Consider the following 8,669-nt stretch of genomic DNA (forward strand, 5'->3'; position numbering starts at 1 on the left):
CATAGGTCTGGTCTCCCTCCTTCCTCTACCACCTCAACAAAAATTCTATACCATATGGTTGTAATGGAATACTATTGTGCTATAAGAAATGATGAACAGGATGATTTCAGAAAAGACGTACATGAACTGATGCAGAGTAAAGTGAGCAGAACCAGGAGAACGTTATATACAGTAACAGCAATATTGTACAGTGAATAACTCTGAATAACAAGCTATTTTCAGCAATACGATGATCCAAGACAATCCCAAAGGGCTCATGATAAAAAAAAATACTGAGAAAGAACTGATGGAATCTGAACAAAGACCAAAACATACTACTTTTTTTGTTCAAGTTTTCTTCCACAAAATGACTAAGATGGAAATATGTTTTACGTGACTCCACATGTGTAACCTATATCAGATTGCTTACCATCTCAGGGAAGGGGAAGCAAGGGAGAGAGTTTGGAACTGAAAATTTAAAAAAAAATGTTAAAAATAGTTTTTACATGTAATTGGAGAAAAATAAAATAGTATTATCTCTATACCACTGTTTCCGATAAGAACTTTATTAAAATTGGAGTTGTTGCTATTTAAAAGTAACCAATACGTGCAATATAATTTCATTACAGGTTTATAAACATAATCTCCATCTAAGATTCTATCTCTAGGGTTGATAGAATCATAGACTCTTAGATGGAAATTATCTTAGAGGTTAGCTAGTTCAACTTAGAAAAGGAAACCCCTCCACAATACATCTGATTAGTGGGTCAACCAGTCAATTATATGATCATTCCAGGTTGTCAACGTATTTCCTAAAATGAGATGCCCAGAATTAATACTCAAGATGTGATCTTATCAGGACTGAGTTAAGTGGCACTATCACCTGTTTCAACTGGACACTTCTTATTAATGCACTTCAATGCAATTAATGCACTTACTAATGCACTTTCAGCAATGGGGAACTCTATCTTCTAAGGCCATTTTGGTTAAGCTCTAATTTTAGGGAGGCTTTCACATGGTAACAACTTCCTCCTGCAGAAAAAGCTACCCAGAATTCAAAGTAATCTGTAGGTCTAAATCCACTCCAAAAATCCCCCCAAAACAAAACAAAACAAAAAATGTAGCCCTTACTGATTTATTACTTTTACTAGTCAGTCATAAAGAATAATTCATTCAAAACAAGGCACTGAATGAAATAGCTTTGTAAGAGAAATAGCAATAGAACATTTTCCTCCAAAAACATAAGGTACCTTCTCCCTTTGGTACTCATATCATCAGTGAAACGTGTGGAGATAGAGAAAACATACATGGAGAACACACATATAGAACACACATAGTAGGGGTGAATGCTTGGAAGGGCATCCCACATTTCTAATGCTTCAGGACTACCTGCTTCTAGTAATGTCATCATGCTCCTTCCTCTTTTCATGCCCCCCGACTGTCAAGAGCCAGAAACGCCCATAAAAGACTGTAAAGTAGTAAGATTATGTCACCTGTAGCATGAAATGCCCCTGGCTACATGCTTTCCTTACGTATGTGCCCCCCATGCACATATATCCTAGCCACATGTGTTGCCTTCACGTGTGTCTTGTTGCACATGTCCGTCTCTCTCTGCTCTTCCTAAATCATGGTGTGGTTATCTACAGAAGAATATCCCTCAGGTTTACTGGGGAAATATTTCATTTCTACTTTTCTGACTATGTTACTTCATTAAAAAGCTTTGATTGGGCTTGTGTTTTCTTTGTCATTGTTGTTGAGTCTTTTCTGATTCTTTGTCTCCCCATTTGGAGTTTTCTTGGCAAAAATACTACAGTGGCTTGACATTTTCTTCTCTGGTTCATTTTACAGATGAGGAAACTGAGGCATACAGGGTTAATGACTTGTCCAGGATCACACAGCTAGTAAGTGTCTGAGGCAAGTGAAGGCATTAAGGATAGACATCTTTTTCAAGAAGTTTAACAGCAAAGGGTCACAAGATGACTTTTCTTTTAAGATTGATTAGATCTAAGTATGTTTACAAGCAAATGAGAATGGTGGTGAGGAATAAATTGCAGATACATGAGGGAGAGGGGAGTACTCACAGAAATGAGTCTTCCTGACTCTAGGCCTGACACTATTGTACCATCTAGCTGCCCTGTAACTGTGTTCTCTGGATAATTAATAAAGATTAAAAAATTGGCGAGAGGTCATAAGCTGTGCTTTTGAATAATGTGGACCCAGAATGAGTTTTAAATGTTGGTTACTTCTTGTCTGGGGATCTACTGTGAAAGATGGGAAGTGTCCCCAGATATTCCACTAACGAGTACCTTAGCATCTGTGCCTTTTATCATATGCAACCTAATAACCCTCGTTATTTTATTTTATTTTTAATAATTAACTTATTTATTTTTAGTTTTCAAAATTCACTTTCATAAGCTTTTGAGTTTTAAATTTTCTTCCCTTCCCTCTCCTCCCCCTCCCCAAGAGAGCAAGCAATCTGGTAAAGGCTCTACTTACACATTCATATTAAACATATTTTCACACTAGTTATGATGTAAAGAAGAATTAGAACTAATTTGAGGAACCACAAGAAAGAAGAAACAAACAAAACAACAAAAGAAAAGGAGAGCAAATGGTATGTTTCCATCTGCATTCAGATTTCAAAGTTCTTTCTCTGGATGTGGATAGCATTTTCCATCTTGAGTCTTTTGGAGTTGTAAGAACCCTCATATTTAGATAACCCCTACCAACTCTACTCCAGGGCTGAAGAAAAATCAGAAACATAGTGATTTCATCTTCCATAAACGTATATTCTATAACAATATCCAGGACCTCATGACTGGACTGAAAGTTCTTTAACTCTACTGTTATCAATTCTATATCTGATTCTCTCTCATTCTTTAACCTTTATACTTACAGAATATAATCTAGTCTTCCACTTTACAAAGAAGCTCAAGACCACTTCGTATGGACCCTCAGCATCTCTCCATTTCTCAGAATTTCTCAGTTTCATCAAACATTTTCTCCTTCTGACTTGTCACAGAAAAGCACACAAGGATACCTAACCCTGCTCTTCATTAAGGCATTTAATCTTTCTCTCTGTGTCCTTCATGCCATTCCCTCTCACCCTCACTAGGACCTAGCTCCAGTAGTACTCCCCTCTCCTTCATGTATCTGCAATTTATTCCTCACCATCATTCTCATTTGCTTGTAAACATACTTAGATCTAATCAATCTTAAAAGAAAAGTCATCTTGTGACCCTTTGCTGTTAAACTTCTTGAAAAAGATGTCTATCCTTAATGCCTTCACTTCCTCAATTCCTACTCAACCCCTTGAAATTAGGCTTCCACATCCTCCTACTGTTCTTACTGAAACTGTTCTCATAATGTTCACCAGTGACCCCCTAATTTCCCAGGAATGATGATGGGTTTTTTTCTTTAAAAAACTGTTAATATCACAAGACTAGGGACAACTGAGTCAATAAGCCCCACTTAGCCCCAATGCTTATCCTGATTGGATCAATCCATTGAAGGTGTGAACAAAGCCTGGAGATATCTTTGTTGAATCAATTAATCCAAGGCATTCCAACTAGGTGGGATAATAAATCCATTCACATTGGTTCACAAACATGGCTCAGAATGTATAAAATCAGGAAGCTAGTTGGGATCAGAAATTTGAACACCTGGAAGCCTAGGGTGAAGAAATCATTTGGAGGTGAGGTTAAGAGACTCGCCCTGACCTTGGTCTCTTCTCCCCACCATTTTGGCTGAAGGAGGTCCTTGTAAAATTCAAAGGGTCCTGAGGATTTTGAACTTCCCATCAGCATCTTTGTCTTAGTGTCTTTGGAATGGCCACCTCAGTGTCTGCATTGGGAGCTTAGACATGCCAAGGCAAGGTAGTCTCAAGACTCTACAAGGAGCTCAGCAGAAGAAGCCATACCATGCCACGAGGGAACTTCAGGACTACCCCCTGAAAGGAAGAAAACAACCAGCATCCAGGAACTGTGAGTTACCCCATTGCCACATGTGCTCTCCAAGTTTGAGGAAACGCTCCAAGGAAGGCTTCAAGTCCCCTGGACTTTTTATGTACTGGTGGGAGAGCGTGTCCCAGAATTTTGGGGAGACATTGTATACCAACTGTCCTTATTTACATACCACCTTATTAAATACCGCCTTTAAAAGTTAACTAAGTTTGGCTGACTGATATCAACTAATAACTGAGGGGGGGAGTATATTGTTGGGGGTTCATGAGCTATAACACTGAAAAGATACTTCCAACCCCCATAGAATCCTAAGAGGAGAAGTAGCAGTTTTGCTCTTGGGTCCTTGCCTGCCAGTGCCAGTGGGGAGGGAGGAGTAGCTCCAGAGCACGTGCTACAATAGCCTTTGCTTTTATGTCACCTTAATTTCCCAAAATATCCCTCCCATCTTCCTCCCCTACCTAGTGATTCATCCCTTATAACAAATAAAAAAAGAAAGGGAAAAAAAGCAGATATGCAAAATCAACTATGTCTGACAGTATATGTGATATTACACACACAATCCCTCACCTCTGCAAAGAATGGAAGAAGACAGATTTTCTCATCCCCTCTCCAGGGCCAAATTGGTTCATTACAATTACACAGTAGTTTAGTTTTCATTTTTAAAAATTCCTTAAAATAGACAGATAGACAGACAGATAGACAGACAGATAAATTCCTTATTCTCCTCATCCTCTCTTGGGCTTTTGACATTTGTCGATCATATCATATATACTCTCTCATGCTTTGGCTTCAGAGACATCATATTTTCCTCTTACCTCTCTAGTAGATCCTTCACTAGCTCTTCATTCTCTACCTAATCCTGGAATGTAGATTCCTCAAAGATCTGTTCTTGACCCTCTCCCTCTTCTCTCTGTACTCTTTTCACTTGGAAAAAAAGAAACAAGCATTGATTAAATGCCTACTATGTGCCAGGCACTGTGCTAAGTGTTTTATAAGTATCTCATTTTATCCTCACAATAACCCTGTGAGGTAGGTGCTATTATTATCCCCTTTTAACCTGTGAGGAAACTGAGGCAGAATGGTTAAGTAACTTGCCCAAGGTTACAAAACTAATAAGTACCTGGGGCTAGATTTGAACTCAGGTCTTCCTGACTCTAAGCCCATCACCTATCCCCTGTGACTAGCTTTCTTGGCAATCTCTTTCACACACACAAAGTTTCAACAGCTACTTTTATGTATGTCACTCCCAAATCTCTATCTCTGGACCTGACCTCTCTCTTGAACCTTAGACGCAGAGAATCCCAATACCTGCGTGTTCCATTGGCGTCTCAAACCCAACTAAACTTGTTCCTTCTTCTGACTTCTCTCTTTGTGCTTATGGCACCACCTCTCCCCTTTCCCGTTTATAACCTTGGGGTTACTTGTATCTCTTCCCTCTTTCTCATTTTTCATATATAATCAATGACCAAATGCTGTCTATTTCTCATCTACAATATCTCTTGTATCTATCCCCTATTCTCTGTTCCCTTTTCTACTACCCTAGGAGGCTTTCAGTACCACCTGCCTAGACTATTACAGTTGGCTGCTAACTGGCTTTTCTGCCTCCACTCACTCTGCTCCAATCCATCAAGCAAACTGTTTCTAGAATAAGCTTCCTTACGCACAGATATAGTAACATCAAGCCTGTCCTCAAATATCTTTAGTGATTCCCTATTGCCTACTGAGTAAAATTCAAACTCCTTTGCCTGGCATTAAGGTATCCTTCCCAATCTGGCACTAGTCTAACTTTCCAGCTCTACTGCCCAGCTAAATTGGACTATTCTCTGCTCCTGAACACACCCCATGCTCTTCTACCTCTGTGCCTTGATCTACACATTGTTCTCTATGTTTGGAACGTACTCCTTCCCCATTTATGCCTGTTGAATTCTTATCCATTATTTAAAGCCAAAGCCAAATGTTTCTCCAGTGAAATCTTCCCTGATCCCATTAGTTGATAATGACTCTCACCCTCAGACTTTACAGAGCACTTTATTTTGCAACTCTTTATTTCATCTATATATAACAAATATAATTATATGGACCATAAATATATGTGTTTGTATGTTATCTCTCTGGTAAAACTATAGTTCTATGAGAGGAAGGACTATGTTTAAGATAAACTTTTTATGGCACTGAGAACTATTTTGTATATAGTAGATGATTAAGAAATGTTTGAAGACTGACTGATAAAGGCAGGAACTGTCTTATCTAAACTTTATACCTCTTCCAGAACATCAGAGGAACCAGGGTTGTTTAGCAGGGAGAAGAGAAGACTTGAGGGGACACGACAGGTGTCTTCAAGTATCTCAAGGGCTGTCACATGAAAGACGGATTAGATTTGTTCTGTTTGGCCCCAGATGGCAGACCCAGGACAGGTTGGGGGGAAGAGAGAAATATATGCTCAAAGTAAGCAAAAACTTCTTCCAACAATGAGAGCCATCTCAAAGCAGAAGGGGCTGACTCAGGAGGGGATGGATTACCATTCATTGGATGTTTTTAAGCAGAGGCCAGATGACCACTTACTGGGGATATTTTTCAGTATGGTATGGGCCAGATAGTGATCGAGGTCCCTTCCAACTCTAAAATTCTGTGATTCTATGATCTAACACAGTGTTTTGTACTTGTTTATAGACCTGTTTATAGGGAGGAGCTAGTAGAAAGGGAAAGCTGGAAGAGCCATAAGAAAGAAGGGATGATTAGTGGTACAAGGTCGTGGAGGAAACAGGATGGGAATGATGGGTTCAAGGATATAGGAGAAAACATGAGCTTTGCTGAGGTGGGGGACCCTCTCTTTCTCTGAGTCTGAAGGGGAGGAGTTAAAAACACTAGAAGGTATGGAGGAGGGGGGAATTGAAAACGTTTATATCAGTTGACCTCATTTTATTTAAGAAAGACATCTCTCTTTTTTTGTTCCCCCCCAAAATATCACCCAACTTTTTCTTCTTTGTCCATGAAACATTTTCCAAGCAGAATTTTCATTTTTGGATAATTCTACCTTGCTACTTGAGACTAAAAAACTCAAGCTTGGTAAACAATTACATTCAATTAACAGAAAGCTGGGGGAAAATTTTTACAGCCAGTGTCTCTGCTATATAGACATATATAGAGAACTGAGTCAAATTTATAAGAATACAAGTAATTCCCCAATTGATAAATGGTCAAAGGATATGAACAGGCAATTTTCAGATAAAGAAATTAAAGCCACCTATAGTCATATGGAAAAAATGTTCTAAATCACTACTGATTAAAGAAGTACAAATTAAAACAACTCTGATGTATCACATCACACCTATCAGATTGGCTAACATGACAAAACAGGAAAATGATAAATACTGGAGAAGATGTGGGAAAATTGGAACATTAATGCATTGTTGGTGGAGCTGTGAATTGATCCAACCATTCTGGAGAGCAATTTGGAACTATGCCCAAAGGACTATAAAACAGTGCATACCCTTTGACTCAGCAATACCACTTCTAGGTTTGTATCCCAAAGAGATCATAAAAATGAGGAAAGGATCCACATGTACAACAGTATTTATAGCAGCTCTTTTTGTGGTGGCCAAGAATTGGACATTGAGAGATTGCCCATCAATTCGGGAATGGCTGAGCAAGTTGTGGCATATGAATGTAATGAAGTACTATTTTTCCATAAGAAATGATGGGCAGGAGGACTTCAGAAAAATCTGGAAAGACTTACATGAACTGATGCTGAGTGAAATGAGCAGAACCAGGAAAACACTGTACACAGTAACAGCAACATTGTGAGATGACCAACTTTGATAAACTTAGTTCTTCTCAAGAATGCAATGACCTAAGACAATTCCAAGAGACTCATGATGGAAAATGTCACCCAAATCCAGAAAAAGAACTATGGGGTCTGACTGCAGATGGAAGCAGACTATTTTCTCCCTCTCTCTTTCTATTTTATTATTTTTTTAAAATTTCTTGTAGTTTTTCCCTTTCGTTCCAACTCTTCTTTACAATATAACTAATGTGGAAATAAGTTGAATATGATTGTATGTGTATAGCCTATATTAGATTGCATGCCGTCTAAGAGTAAAAGGAGGGGGAGAACATTTAAAACTCAAAATCCTATAAAAGGGAATGCTGAAAACTAAAACTAAATAAATATTAAAAAAAAAACAATTACATTCAATTCAACAGTCTATTAAGGGAACTTACCCTTTGATTCTTCACAGAACTTTGATTTCACTGGTGTGCGTAGCCCCTCCATTGTCCCATATTGCATTCTATGGACTTTGTGTCCATGATTGCTGTGGCTGAAAAAAGTCCACCATCTTTTTTGGCCATCCACCTGGAGATGATATGGCATACACAAATAACTACAATACAAAACCACATATGAGTACTATGTAAAGGAAGGAACAAAGTCTCATGTGAGATCAAAAAGGGGAAGGCCATTATTGTCTAGGGTAGAGGATCAAGGGAAATTAAGAAGACTTCATAGAGTAGGTAGCATTTGAGTTGGGCCTTAAAAGATGCATAAGAACTCAACTAAAGAGAAGAGAAGCTGATATTCCAGGTATAGAGAACAGTGTGAACAAGGGTATATAGATGGGACAAAGACAGTGGGTAGTTTACTTACAGGCTGCAGAATAGAGCAGGGACTCAATCTGGGGGCCACAGACCCCAAGGAGGTTAGTAGATAGATTTCAAGGGTTCCATGAA

The sequence above is a fragment of the Phascolarctos cinereus genome, unplaced genomic scaffold, assembly GCF_003287225.1.
Source record: "Phascolarctos cinereus isolate Bilbo 61053 unplaced genomic scaffold, phaCin_HiC Scaffold_5;HRSCAF=322, whole genome shotgun sequence".
NCBI classification, from domain to species: domain Eukaryota; kingdom Metazoa; phylum Chordata; class Mammalia; order Diprotodontia; family Phascolarctidae; genus Phascolarctos; species Phascolarctos cinereus.